Consider the following 15,709-nt stretch of genomic DNA (forward strand, 5'->3'; position numbering starts at 1 on the left):
ACATAATAAGAATACACCTTTCAAAAGCACCCAAATGGTTAAAAATAAGGGTGTGGAGACTAAGCTGCCGTTTAAAAACCATAAAATACACACAATAGTATATAAAACGTATGATCAATAAAATGTAGTAGTCCTATACTAAAACAGCGCTAATGTTGAGCACATAAAATGTAAAGATAATGTGTGGCCAACTTCACACAGAAAAGTCCTTAGGAATAGTGAAGTAAAAACAGTGGTTCAGTTAAGAGCGTGACCTACACGACGCCGGAAGTGACGCGTGCGCTCCACCGCTGTTGGACCCGGAACGAGGAAGTGGTTTCCATCGCTCCTTGATTGCCAAGACGGGATGACCGGAGGTCCTTACGGCGCAGTGCACGGTGATCTCACTCTTTTTGCTCTACGATTGCCTTTGTCTAGTACGTATATATTGATGGGGGATGTATGATGTGATGGGTTTTTATTATCAATAAACGGGATTACACTATATGCGCTTTTCTTTTGTCTATGATCCTTCTTGGAGCCCTACCATCTACTTATCTCCTGGAAAAGTGTTGATATCAGTTTGGCCTGGAGATTTTCTTCCCTTGGAGGCTCTTTTATATTTTAGCTCTGGTGAGTTTGATCCTCTGAGGGGAGTAAGTTCACGCATGGTGGAATTGGAGTGATGGGTGGAAGGTGCACGCTGTGACATTCTATATGATCTACTTTGAACACTCTCTGAACCACTGTTTTTACTTCACTATTCTTAAGGACTTTTCTGTGTGAAGTTGGCCACACATTATCTTTAGGTTTACATGTGCTCAACATTAGCGCTGTTTTAGTATATGACTATTACATTTATTGATCAAACGTTTTATATACTATTGTGTGTGTGTGTGTGTGTGTGTGTGTATATATATATATATATATACATAAAGCGTGCACAAGGCATAAATATGGTGAATAAAAGAGTACATACATAACAACACATGATCATAATAGTAAATATATAAAATGGCATGGCATACAAATGCCGACGGCAACATGCCCGATACTGACATCTGTGCTCACATGGTATGTGTACATCGACTGAATGGTATGTAAGCAGCATCATCGAGCATAGTAGGTAGTAAGTAAGTATCATTCCATATGGGGTGTAGCTGTGGCATCAAACAAGGCTCGACGCGTTTCGTGGATATGTCCACTCATCAGGAGCAGATGCGACAGAGATTCCTATGGAATATATATATATATATATATATATATATATATATATATATATATATAGATATAATGAACCATACTCTAAATAGAGGGGAAATTTCAAGGTAAATGGATATTTAGTGTGTATAGGTCAGTGATGGTGAACCTTGGCACCCCAGATGTTTTGAAACTACATTTCCCATGATGCTCAACTACACTGCAGAGTGCATGAGCATCATGGGAAATGTAGTTCCAAAACATCTGAGGTGCCAAGGTTCACTATCACTGGTATAGGTGGTTAAGGATATAACAGCACTATAACAGGATATAACAATAATCTCCATATGGAAAAAATGATGTGTAACTCATGAAGCAGGGGTATCTGGGAACAAAATATTAAATATGTGTATAATTATAACAGTATTAGGTTATGAATGATAATTATTAATAGTGAACCCAGTGTAACTCCGCAAGGAGTGATGGCAGAAGTAAAAATGGTGCCAAAGAATATTGCAGAGCCTGTGTGTGAAGGTAGTTGACAGATACATAGGTGGGTATAAATATGGGAATCATGAAAAAGAAACTCCAAGTGGGGGGAGGAGAAAAAGGAAACGAAAAAGAAAAATGTTGGACTAAAAAAACTAGACCACCTAAAAAAAAAAAAAAAAAAAAAAAAACCTGGAAATGCGTAGTTGCCCAACCACTTGACAAAGGGGATGGGACCTGTGAAACTCGTAGTTGCCCACCCACTATGTGACATGGAATACGGTCACTGAGCTGTGAAAGGACGGTCAACAGACGCTGCTGCTAATCCCCTGCTTGGCATGTCCTGTTCACTGCCTATGGGCTTATTTATCCAGTGGTCCTGTGTTTCATATATGGTGCTCACTTGCTTTACCCTTCTACACTTGCACATCCCTTTTTGTTAAGTGTGTATTATGGTTTGCAATAAACGTGGATACTTAGTTACTAATCCTGTGCTCTGGCAACTTTGTTTCCAGTACATGTGCTGATTGGATCGCTCCCAGATCTGCTTCCCCAGGAGCTGCGGATGTTGCATTCACCCCTTTTTGTGGATATTCTGCTCCACATGTCACTACACTATATTACCAAAAGTATTGGGACGCCTGCCTTTACACACACATGAACTTTAATGGCATCCCAGTCTTAGTCCGTAGGGTTCAATATTGAGTTGGCCCACCCTTTGCAGCTATGGGCACCTTCTGCTAATGTCGTGTTTGGTGAGCATTGATTCTGAGCATGCGTGTTTGTACTTTGGACATTTGTGTGACGGAGTTGTGTACACACGATACAAAAATCTGACAACAGACTGTTGTCTGCCAAAAATTTACTAGCCTGCCATCCAACATTTGTTGGCTTAAAGTTAGAGAATTGTCTGAAGGAGCACACTAACGGTTGGATTTTAGGCCAACAGTCTGTCATCACACAATTCCCTGCCGAAAATTTGATCATGTGTACGGGGCTTTAGTCCGTAGGGTTCAATATTGAGTTGGCCCATCCTTTGCAGCTATAACAGCTTCAACTTTTCTGAGAAGGCTGTCTACAAAGTTTAGGAGTGTGTCTATGGGAATATTTGACCATTCTTCCAGAAGTGCATTTGTGAGGTCAGGCACTGATGTTGGACGAGAAGGCCTGGCTTGCAGTCTCTGCTCCCAAAGGTGTTCTATCGGGTTGAGGTCAGGACTCTGTGCAAGCCAGTCATGTTCTTCCACCCCAAACTCGCTCATCCATGTCATTATGGACCTTGCTTTGTGCACTGGTGCGCAGCCATATTGGAACATGAAGGGGTCATCCCCAAACTGTTCACACAAAGTTGGGAGCTTGAAATTGTTCAAAAGTCTAACCCCTAAAAAACAACTTCATACCGTAATCTCCCCTCCACCAAATGATTTGGACCAGTACACAAAGCAAGGTCCTTCAGACTCAGCTGATCACAGATTGAGGTAAAGGGCCAATGACAGCTGATCACACGATTTAAACACAAGCCTTGGTTATCTGTTTTTTTTCTCCCCCCTCACGTTGACAGCGCGAGGAGAGAAGAAAGCTGATAACCGGCTTATGTTCAAGGGACATCGGCTCTGATTATCAGTGCCCACCAGTGCTGCCTATCAGTGCCCATCAGTGAAGGAGAAAAATTATCTGTTTGCAAAATTGTATAACAAACTATGAAAAGTTGTTTTTTTTTTTTTTAATTTTCAGTCTTTTTTTTTTGTTTAGTAAAAAATAAAAACCCCGGTGGTGATTAAATACCACCAAAAGAAAGCTCTATTTGTGTGGAAAAAAAATGATAAAAAAATGTAATTGGGGTACAGCGTTGCATGACGGCGCAATTCTCTTCAAAGTGCAACAGCGCTGAAAGCTGAAAATTGGCCTGGGCAGGAAGGGGGTAAAAGTGCCCAGTAAGCAAGTGGTTAATAGCAACTATTAATAACATAACTAAGAAAGCCACCAGGAAGATCAGATCACGGCAGGGCCCTGGCTGTCACTATAGGACCGGATAAAAAAACGCCGTGCCTCACTGACATAATTTTTCTTTTCCATTGAATCACTCGGCTTGTGAAATGTTGGGATTTTTGGGACTTATGAGGACCAACAGCTGTTCCCACTCTAGAAGCTGCAATGTGACCCTCTGTTTATATGTTGTATACAGTATATGTGACATGCAAATAGCTTACAGATAATAAATATATGAAGCTGTGCTGCCACCTCCAATGGTCGTGGTGTTTGGATACACGTTCAGGGCTGACTCCTGATTAAATTACTCAGGCATAGTGCTCTGTTATCACCTTTAGGAAGTTCGCCCTGAGAAGCGCCAACACCTTTACCTTTTTGTTCACCAGTTAAGGTCATACTTTCTTAAAGGGGCAGCTACATGATTTAATATCACTTCAGGCACCATTACCAGCGACATTTTTATTTACTGAGAAATGCCATACCTGCAGTACATGTAGACAGGAAGTGCCTGCAAGCGGCCGCAGGAGATCAACAGCACTAATGCCCTGTACACACGGTCGGATTTTCCTTGTCGGAAATTCCGACGTGTGTAGGCTCCATCGGAATTTCCGTCACACAAAATTTGAGATCTAGACCTTAAATTTTCCGACAACAAAATCCGTCGTCGTAAATTCCGATCGTGTGTACACAATTCCGACGCACAAAGTTCCACGCATGCTCGGAATCGAGCAGAAGAGCCGCACTGGCTATTGAATTTCATTTTTCTTGGCTCGTCGTACGTGTTGTACGTCACCGTGTTCTTGATGTTCGGTATTTCCGACAAGATTTGTGTGACCGTGTGTATGCAAGACAAGTTTAAGCCAACATCCGTCAGAAAAAAAACATGGATTTTGTTGTCAGAAAATCCTATCGTGTGTACAGGGCATAAGGTGTAACACAGGATGAAAAAAGAGTGTAAACAAGTGATGTATTTACTTTTATGGTACTGTAATGGGAATTAATGGCCTTTAAAAAACAAAACAAAAAAAAAAAAAACTACATTTTAAAGACATACACTTGCCTTGTACCTGGCGTACCTTTTGATTTAGGGCCAGGATTTGGTATGTGTGTATGGATGTGTATATATACAGTATCTCACAAAAGTGAGTACACCCCTCACATTTTTGTAAATATTTTATTCTATCTTTTCATGTGACAACACTGAAGAAATGACACTTTGCTACAATGTAAAGTAGTGAGTGTACAGCTTGTATAACAGTGTAAATTTGCTGTCCCCTCAAAATAACTCAACACACAGCCATTAAACCGCTGTATGGTCTTGGCCACCGTGCTGCAGCTCAGTTTCAGGGTCTTGCCAATCTTCTTATAGCCTAGGCCATCTTTATGTAGAGCAACAATTATTTTTTTCCGATCCTCAGAGAGTTCTTTGCCATGAGGTGCCATGTTGAACTTCCAGTGACCAGTATGAGAGAGTGAGAGCGATAACACCAGATTTAACACACCTGCTCCCCATTCACACCTGACACCTTGTAACACTAAGGAGTCACATGACACCGAGGATGGAAAATGGCTAATTGGGCCCAATTTGGACATTTTCACTTAGGGGTGTACTCACTTTTGTTGCCAGCAGTTTAGACATTAATGGCTGTGTGTTTGAGTTATTTTAACCTCCCTGGCGGTTTTCCCGAGTGTGGCTCGGGGTTAAAATTCAGTACCATTAGCGGTAACCCCGAGCCACACTCGGGATCGCATTGCAGGATCCTGGGGCGGCGTTACTTACCTTGTCCCCGGGATCCTGCGATGTCCCCCGCAGTGTCCGAGGGCTCCGTCCTCCTCCGAAGCCTCTCCGAGCCAGGCTCCGTTCCCTGCGAGCGGCGCGACGCACGGGGGCGGAGCCTGGCGGCAAATTCAAAAAACTGTCAAAATCATAACACATACAGTACTGTAATCTTACAGATTACAGTACTGTATGAAATGATTTCACATCCCTTTTGTCCCCAGTGCTTTGGCCCATGCCCTGCATGCAGTTTTACATGATATACACTGTTCTTTCTGCCTGGAAACTGGAGATTGTCCATAGCAACCAAAAAGTGTCCCTTTACGTCAAAAGTGGCTTTAGACCAGCTAGAAAACAGCGATAATAAATTAGAACACTTGCAGAATTGAGCGATAGTGAATTGTGGGGAAATTTATTTTATTACTATTTTTTTAAATTTTTTAAAATTATTTATTTTTATTTATTATATTATAATTTATGTTTTTGTGTTTCAAACTTTATCATACCCGGGATATCTACTAGACTCTGGTTTGGACAGATTTAAGTGTGTTATTGTTAAGATTTACAGACCTACAATATAAAACGCCAAATTTCCATGCAAAATAATGGTACCGCTTTCAGCACCTAAAATCCGAAATAATCATACCGCCAGGGAGGTTAAGGGGACAGCAAATTTACACGGTTATACAAGCTGTACGCTCACTACTTTACATTGTAGCAAAGTGTCATTTCTTCAGTGTTGTCACATGAAAAGATATAATAAAATATTTACAAAAATGTGAGGGGTGTACTCACTTTTGTGAGATACTGTATGTGTGTGTGTGTGTGTGTGTTTATATACACACACAGCCGGGTGTGCACTTTGTCAGCCTGTGTACACATGTGTGTGAGATATATGTTTGCCCGTTTACAAAGGTATGTTTTTAATCTCACACACACACGCTGATCATCCATCATCCTTGGAAGATTTATTATAAGCAAAGTGTAGCGGTGGGGCCTGATTTCATGGGAAGAGCTGGCTCTATGTGCGGCTCCTTCATAAATAAACGGATATATTTTTAGCAGGTACGTGACTAATGGACACGAATTTTTCTCGAGGTTAAAATGTTTTGCTTGGTTGTAGGAGCCATAATTTTGGCCTAATTTAGAAGAGACTTTAAAAGAGACGTTTGCATTTTTATCTTTGTGCAGAATCATACTTGCCTAGGTAGGTGCAGCATTGGTCTGATGCTGCATCTGGCTTACAATGGAAAGTGCGCTTTTGTAAAAACAAAGCGAAAATGCAGAGTAGCAATTTGAACAGTTATGTATGATTTTAAGGGGAAAAAAAAATGTTTCATATGCTTATGTCACACTGCAAAGTATGTCAAAGGAGCACCATTGTGAAAAGGGTCCTAACTTATATTTTCACTCTATTTTCATTCTTTAACCACTTGCCTACTGGGCACTTTTACCCCCTTCCTGCCCAGGCCAATTTTCAGTGCTGTCACTTGTGCGGTCATGCAACACTGTACCCATATGAGATTTTTATCATTTTTTTTTTCACACCACTGGATTTTTTTTTTCTTGCTAAACAAACAAAAAATGTGGAAAAAAAAAAACGAAATGTTTCATAGTTTGTTATAAAATTTTGCAAACATGTCATTTTTCTACTTCACTAATGTGTGCTGATGAGGCTGCAATGATGGGGACTGATAGGCAGCACTGATAGGCAGCACTGATGGGCACTGATAGGTGACCCTGATGATGAGGCACTGATAGGCAGCACTGATGGGCACTGATAGGTGACCCTGATGAGGCACTGATAGGCAGCACTGATGGGCACTGATAGGTGACTCTGATGATGAGGCACTGATAGGCAGCACTGATGGGACTGCACTGATAATCAGTGCTGATGTCCCTTTAACAGAAGCAGGTTATCGTCTTTCTTCTCTCCCCACCCTGTCAACTTGAGGACAAAAAAAGCCAATAACCATTTTGTGTTTACATCCTGTGATCAGCTGTCATTGGCAGACAGCTGATCACATGGTAAAGGACCTCTGTGATTGGCCCTTTACCCCGATCGGTGATCAGCTGAGTCCAGGGGACTTGGTGATCGCAGAGCCTGCCGCGGGTAGCGCGATCACGGGAGGAGGTCCATGTAAAGTAAGCCCATGCTGTAGCTGTCTTTTGGCTACAGTGCAGACAGGAAGTGGTTAAAGGGTAATTCCACTTCAGTGGGGAAAAAAAAAAAATCACAAATGAAAAAAAAAATTAACATTGTGTATATAATTACAACACGTCATATAGTAATAAAATGTTATTAAAAATAACATTTCCTTTTCAATCTGCAGTGCTGTAATTTTTTGCAATATGACTACCTCGAGGAGTTCTGTATTAGGATGGTTTACAGAGCTCCCCCCAGATATGTAATTTCCTGCTTGTGTGATTGGCTCACTGATTTTCCCAAAAGTCTGCACTAAGATACAAGTCAGATTTTGAGCATCCCCTGCAACAAAAATTTAATTTTTGATGAGATACTCCTAAAGGGAAATCACGTCTAAAGGGATGCAGACCCAGCAGTTTAGCTCATTAGAACCCTGTAGGTGCACAGCTGATTGATAATTATAAAACCACTCCCATGCAGATTCACTCTACACATGGACACAGACAAACAGCTATTTCTTCAGAATAACAAAAGGTGGGGATCTGCCACAACATTTGTTAAAATCCCTATAATGTGCACATCAGCCAGAGGGAAATGTTTTTTTTTTTTCATCTCAACAAAGTGGTTACTAAACCTCAGTACACATCGCTCAATTTTGTTATCCTGGTGCTATTATCTACTACTAATCAACCATGTGAAACATAAATACATCATTCACATAAAGTGCTCATGTGCAGGTCCATAAAGACATGGATAAGTGAGTTTGTGCAGGCCAGTCAAGTTCCTACACCCCAGAGTCCTGAGCTCAACCCGCTAGAACACCATTGGGATGAATTAGAGTGGAGAATGCGAGCCAGGCCTTCTCATCCAACATCAGTGCCTGACCTCACAAATGTGCTTCTGGAAGAATGGTCAAATATCCCCAAAGACACACTCCTAAGACCCCTTTCACACTGGGGCGCTTTGCAGGCGCTATAACGCTAAAAATTGCACCTTCAAAGTGCCCTGACAGAGCCTCTCCTGTGTCTCCAATGTGAAAGCCCCCGAGGACTTTCTCACTGGAGCGGTGCGCTGGCAGGACGCTAAAAAAAGTCCCGCTAGCAAAATCTTTGGAACGGTGAAGGAGCGGTGTGCATACCGCTCCTTCCCATTGAAATCAATGGGGCAGCGCGGCTATACTGCCGGCATAGCGCTGCTTTTAACCCTTTCTCGGCCGCTAGCAGGGGGTAAAAGTGCCCCGATAGCAGCCGAATAGACGGTAAAGCGCCGTTTAAAATAGCGGCACTTTACCGCTGACGCACCCACCGCCCCATTGTGAAAGGGGCCTAAACCTCTTCCCAGAAGAGTTGAAGCTGTTATAGCTGCAAAGGGTGGGCCAGCGCAATATTGACCCTTTTAAGAGTATCAAAATATCATATTTATTAAATAAAATTAGAACAGATTGGCAAAATGAAAAGCCAAGTGTCAAGAAAAGTGACAGCTTCACTATAATGTCCAGTAGAAAATCACTACAGTAATTGATGCATCACTTATACACATAAACATAAGATACTACAAGGAGTGGAAGAGAGAAGGAAAGAGGAGGCTGACTGATAGTGAGGTTGTTTATTTCCTTTCCCTCTCTCCCTATCCATTCCTTCCTGGAGCCATGTACAGGTTAAGCTGTCACTTTACATAGCACACTGTTTTCATTAAAGACATATTTATGATGAATGGTTCATCTGACACCTTAACCTGTCCGTTGCTGTGCGGCGTTCGGACGCTTCTTTTTAATTGTTATTTGTAGTGTCTTATGTTTATGTTTATGTGTATGTGTGATGCATCAATTAATGTAGTGATTTTCTACTGGCCATTATAGTGAAGCTGTCACTTTTCTTGACACCTGGCTTCTTGTTTTGCCAATCTGTTCTAAATTTATTTAATAAATATGATATTTTGATACTCTTAACCACTTCAGCCTCGGAAGAATTTACCCCCTTCCTGACCAGAGCACTTTTTTTTGTGATTCGGCACTGCGTCGCTTTAACTGACAATTGCGCGGTCGTGTGACGTGGCTCCCAAACAAAATTGAAGGTTTTTTTCCACAAATAGAGCTTTCTTTTGGTGGTATTTGATCACCTCTGCGGTTTTTATTTTTAGCGCTATAAACAAAAAAAGACCGACAATTTGGAAAAAAACGCATTATTTTTTACATTTTGCTATATCCCCAAAAAATATATAAAAAAACATTTTTTTCCTCAGTTTAGGCCAATACGTATTCTTCTACATATTTTTGGTAAAAAAAATCGCAATAAGCGTTTATTGATTGGTTTGCACACACGTTATAGCGTTTACCAAATAGGGGATAGTTTTATGGCATTTTTATTAATAATTTTTTTTTTTTACTAGTAATGGCGGCGATCAGCGATTTTTATCATGACTGTGACATTACGGCAGACACATCGGACATTTTTGACACATTTTTGACACATTTTTGGGACCATTGTCATTTATACAGCAATCAGTGCTATACAAATGCACTGTTTCCTGTGTAAATGACACTGGCAGTGAAGGGGTTAACCACTAGGGGGCAGTGTAAGAGCCAGTTCACACTGGGACGACTTGTCAGGCGACTTAGCCACCTGACAAGTCGCGTTGCGATCTGTACAATGGAACCGTTCTAATAGGAGCGACTCAAGTTGCTCCGACTTAGAAAAGGGTTCCTGTACTACTTTGGGGGCGACTTGCACTGACTTCTATATAGAAGTCGTTTTGCAAGTTGCTGCTGCTGTCGTGTGCAGGTCGCCTGAGGCAGTTGCGCTGCAAGTCATGCTGGTCTGTGTGAACCAGCTCTAAGGGTTAAGTATGTCCTAGGAAGTGATTCTAACTGTGAGGGGGGGCGTGGCTACATGTGACACGTCACTGATCTCTGCTCCCGATCACAGGGAGCAGAGATCAGTGACACTGTCACTAGGCAGAACGGGGAGATGCTTGTTTACATTAGCATTTCCCCGTTCTTCCTCGCCGTGAGGCGATCGCGGGTATCACCACAGACATCGAGTCCGCAGGACCCGCGACCCGATTCACGGAGGCCCCGGGCAGCGCGCACGCAATGGCATGGCAGCAAATTTAAAGGGACGTACGGGTACGCCCATTTGCCCAGCTGTGCCATTCTGCTGACGTACATCAGCGCGCGCCGGTCGGGAACCGTTTAAAAGGATCGAATTCTGTTGTCATTAGTAACTCTTTTCTGGTGCTTTACACCCGAATTTTTGCTTTTGATGACTCTAGTTACGGTAATAGCACCCTACACGGTGTAGGATCCATGAGTAACCACCCCACTTGTTGAGATGAATAATATGTGCTAAGCCTGCCCTTTTTTTTGTTGTTTTTTATTTATTTATTTATTTTATTTTGTTGGTTTTTTTTTTTTATTTTGTTGTGGTTTTTTTTTTTTATTTTGTTGTGGTTTTTTTTTTTTATTTTGTTGTGGTTTTTTTTTTTTTTTAATTTTGTTGTTTTTTTTTTTATTTTGAAGTTTTTCAACTCAATATTGAACCCTACGGACTAAGACTGGGATGCCATTAAAGTTCATGTGCGTGTAAAGGCACGTGTCCCAATACTTTTGGTAGTATAGTGTATATTCAGTAGACTGCTATGGGTGATCAGTTTGGGTACCTATTTTACATTGCTCTTCACACCTGTCAATCAGTGGGGTTGCAGCTGTTATTGATAGCAGTGATGCATTGTAACTGTATGGAGAAGAAGAGTTAGATGTTTCAAAGTGCCAAAAAAAAAAAAGAAATAGCCTATTAAAGCGGAGTTCCACACAAAAATGGAACTTCCGCTTTTCGGAACCCTCCCCCCCTCCGGTGTCACATTTGGCACCTTTCAGGGGGGAGGGGGGTGTAGATACCTGTCTAAGACAGGTATTTGCACCCACTTCCAGCATAGACTCCCATGGGAGTCTACGCCTCTTCCCGTCCCCACCGCGCTGTCTCCTGGGAACACACAGCTCCCAGGAGAGAGCGGGGACCATTTGGGATGCGCAGCGCGACTCGCGCATGCGCAGTAGGGAACCGGGGAGTGAAGCCTCAACGCTTCACTTCCTGATTCCCTCACCTAGGATGGCGACGGCAGCTGCCGAGAACCGAGCGCGTTCTCGGCGTCCCCTGCCGACATCGCTGGACCCCGGGACAGGTAAGTGGCCATGTATTAAAAGTCAGCAGCTGCAGTATTTGTAGCTGCTGGCTTTTAATATTTTTTTTTTTTTGGCGGTGTGGGTGAACCCCCACTTTAAGAGAAGAAGTAAAAAATAAACAATGCTTCAGTTTGTAACTGTCCTCTGCAGATATACCTTTGCACCTCTAGATGTCACCAATCTTCCAATTTGGATGATGGCCAGTATCATTCAGCCTACCTATGAAGACTAAGAAAACCCTTTGCAAAAAGGACACACACACACTTTATGATTTCTTGGCCATTTTTCAGAGAATATGAATGATAACACAAAAACATTTCTTTCACTCATGGTTAGTGTTTGGCTGAAGCCATTTACTATCAATCAACTGTTTTTTTTTGTTTTTTTTTTTAAATCATAATCACAACACAAACTACCCAAATGACCCTGATCAAAAGTTTACATACCCTGGTGATTTTGGCCTGATAACATGCACACAAGTTGACACAAACTGGTTTGAATGGCTATTAAAGGTAACCATCCTCACCTGTGATCTGTTTGCTTGTAATTAGTGTGTGTGTATAAAAGGTCAATGAGTTTCTGGACTCCTGACAGACCCTTGCATCTTTCATCCAGTGCTGCACTGACGTTTCTGGATTCTGAGTCATGGGGAAAGCAAAAGAATTGTCAAAGGATCTGCGGGAAAAGGTAGTTGAACTGTATAAAACAGGAATGGGATATAAAAAGATATCCAAGGAATTCAGAATGCCAATCAGCAGTGTTCAAATTCTAATCAAGAAATGGAAAATGAGGGGTTCTGCTGAAACCAAACCACGGTCAGGTAGACCAACTAAAATTTCAGCCACAACTGCCAGGAAAATTGTTTGGGATGCAAAGAAAATCCCACAAATAACTTCAGGTGAAATACAGGACTCTCTGAAGACATGTGGTGTGGCTGTTTCAATTTACAGGAACTGGAGGCTTTTTGCCAAGAGGAATGGGCAGCTTTACCATCTGAGAAGATAAAGAGCCTCATCCACAAATACCACAAAAGACTTCAAGCTGTCATTGATGTTAAAGGGGGCAATACACGGTATTAAGTGTTGGGGTATGTAAACTTTTGATCAGGGTAATTTGGGTAGTTTCTGTTGTGATTATGATTTAAAAAGAGTAAACACAGTTGATTGATAATAATAAATGGCTTCAGCCAAACACTAACCATGAGTGAAAGAAAAGTTTTTGTGTTATCATTCATATTCTCTGAAAAATGGCCAAGAAATCATAAATTCTGCCAGGGTATGTAAACTTATGAGCACAACTGTATATACATATATATACACGCTACTGTGCAAAAGTTTTAGGCAGGTGTGAAAAAAATTGCTGTAAATGAAGAATGCCTTCAGAAATAGAAATGTTAATAGTTTATTTTTTATCAATTAACAAAAAAGTACAGAGAAATCCAAATCCATATTTAGTGTGACCAACCTTTGCCTTCAAACCAGCACCAATTCTTCTAGGTACATTTGCACACAGTTTTTGAGGGAACTCGGCAAGTAGGTTGTTCCAAATATCTTTGAGAACAAAGCACAGATCTTCTGTGGATGTCGGCTGCCTCAAATCCTTCTGTCCCTTCATGTAATCCTAGACAGACTCCATGATGGTGAGATCAGGGCTCTGACCTTGTGTCTTGATGCTGTGCTGTCTTGCTATGGTGTATGACCTGTGACAAGAAACTGCCTTCCACAACCTCATCTTAGTAGCAGAGTTTGGCTGTTCCTCCTCCAGTTTTACGCCTCCCACACAGCTGTTTTTGTATCAGTTAATGACTGTGTTTCAACCTACATATGAAATTGATGATCATTAGCACCTGCATGGAATAATTGGGCTTGTTTGTATTTTGTGCACGTGAAGGGTTTTTTTTTTTTTTTTTTTTTTTTTTTTAATGGCGTTCTGATTTATGGAAATAACACTGTAGAATGTTGATCTAGGGAATATCCAAATGCCTTTGAAAATGAAGAATGAATTTGGATCACATTTCATCTGGGATCTTCCTCTGGATCCACTGCAAATTGAGGATTCTGAAGATGCAGGTTACATTGCATTTCTGTACTTTGGTTAAACTCAATAGACCTGGGTCTTTTTTTCTCTTTATTTATGTAAGTGAGTCGCAGAGAATGGTGGGGAGTTACTGTTGGAAGTAATTACCAGTTTAATCTGTTCATTTTATCTGAATGCATAAAATCCTAGAGCAGGGGTCTACAAACTTTCCAAAGGGCTAGTTTATCCTTCAGATTTTAGGGGGGGGGGGCAGAGGTTGGTATCAGTGGGAGGAATAGTGGCCCATCATTGGTGTCAGTAGGAATAATAGTGCCCCATCATTGGTAGTGGGAAGAATCGTACCCCAATGTTGGTGTCAGTGGGAGAAATTGGTACCCCATCATCGGTGGCAGTGGGAGGAATAGTGCTGCATTGTTGGTGTTACATAGTTGGTAAGGTTGAATAAAGACAACAGTTCATCCAGTTCAACCTGTGTAGGTGTGTGTGTATAAAAATAATTTCCCACATCCCTGTATATTGTTTTCGCTAAGATGTCCAAGAGCCTTTTAAAACTATCCATACTTCCTGCCGACACCACCTATTGTGGAAGAGATTTCCACATCTTTACCACCCTGACTGTGAAAACCCCCCTACACAGCTTAAGGTTAAACCGCTTCTCTTTCAGTCTCATCATGGGGCCCTGTGTTCTCTTACACTCCTTGAGACTGAAATGTTTCATACTTACGCTGGGATCACCGTTGAGATATTTGTATAACGCTATCATATCGCCTCTCAAGCGTCTCTTCATCAGGGAGAATATATTTAGTGCCCGTGGGAGGAGGAATAGTGCCCCATCATTGGTGTCAGTGGGAGAAGGAATAGTGCCCCATCGTTGGTGTCAGTGGGGGGAGGAATAGTGCCCCATCGTTGGCGTCAGTGGGAGGAGGAATAGTGCCCCATCGTTGGTGTCAGTGGGGGGAGGAATAGTGCCCCATCGTTGGCGTCAGTGGGAGGAGGAATAGTGCCCCATCGTTGGTGTCAGTGGGAGGAGGAATAGTGCCCCATCGTTGGCGTCAGTGGGAGGAGGAATAGTGCCCCATCGTTGGCGTCAGTGGGAGGAGGAATAGTGCCCCATCGTTGGTGTCAGTGGGAGGAATAGTGCCCTCTTGTTGGTGTCATGGTGTCAGTGGAAGGAATAGTGTCTTGTAGCTGTGAGAGTAACATTGCCCCAAGGGCCGGATAAGGGCAAGTAAAGGGCCGCAGTTTGGAAAGCACTGTCCTAGAAAGAAAATCATGCACATATACATAAACATTGCCCCTCAGTCATATCAGGCAGCCTGTTCATTCTTAGTTTGGCCCTCATTCACTTCAGCAAGCTGTATTATATAATATGTGGAAATGCCAATAAAAAATATTTCTTTTTATCAGTGTTCTTCTAAATGTAGCCAAAATTGACCTGCCACAGCTACACTAAAGTCATTTTTAGATAAATTCCTTGGTAACGAACATAGCATGCATGGTGTTCTGCTGAGTGGTCAAAAAAAACGGTGTTTGAACGATTTTCACTGCATTGCCAGCTCATTGACATGAATTGGCTGCCTTTACACAATGCACAATATTGCAAGGCTGGTGTAATATTGGATAAAAATTGACACAGACAGCTTGGCATTGGACATAAACTAAAAGACGTCTTCTCCATAAGCAAATTGCAAAGGGTTTTGTACTGGGACAGATGAAGAATGCACAGCCAACCTTCAACAAAAAGGTCTACATGAATGCATAAGATTGTTAACACATTGAATAGCAGCAGGACCCCTCAAGGTGTTTATTCCCCAACCCTGGGCAGTGATAGCATGCCTCCTGGAGGGGGACGGATCATGTGGACAACCTATGTAATCATCTGCTCAATAACTTAACTCAGCCTGGGTCAGGA

The sequence above is a fragment of the Aquarana catesbeiana genome, linkage group LG13, assembly GCF_042186555.1.
Source record: "Aquarana catesbeiana isolate 2022-GZ linkage group LG13, ASM4218655v1, whole genome shotgun sequence".
Taxonomy (NCBI): Eukaryota; Metazoa; Chordata; class Amphibia; order Anura; family Ranidae; genus Aquarana; species Aquarana catesbeiana.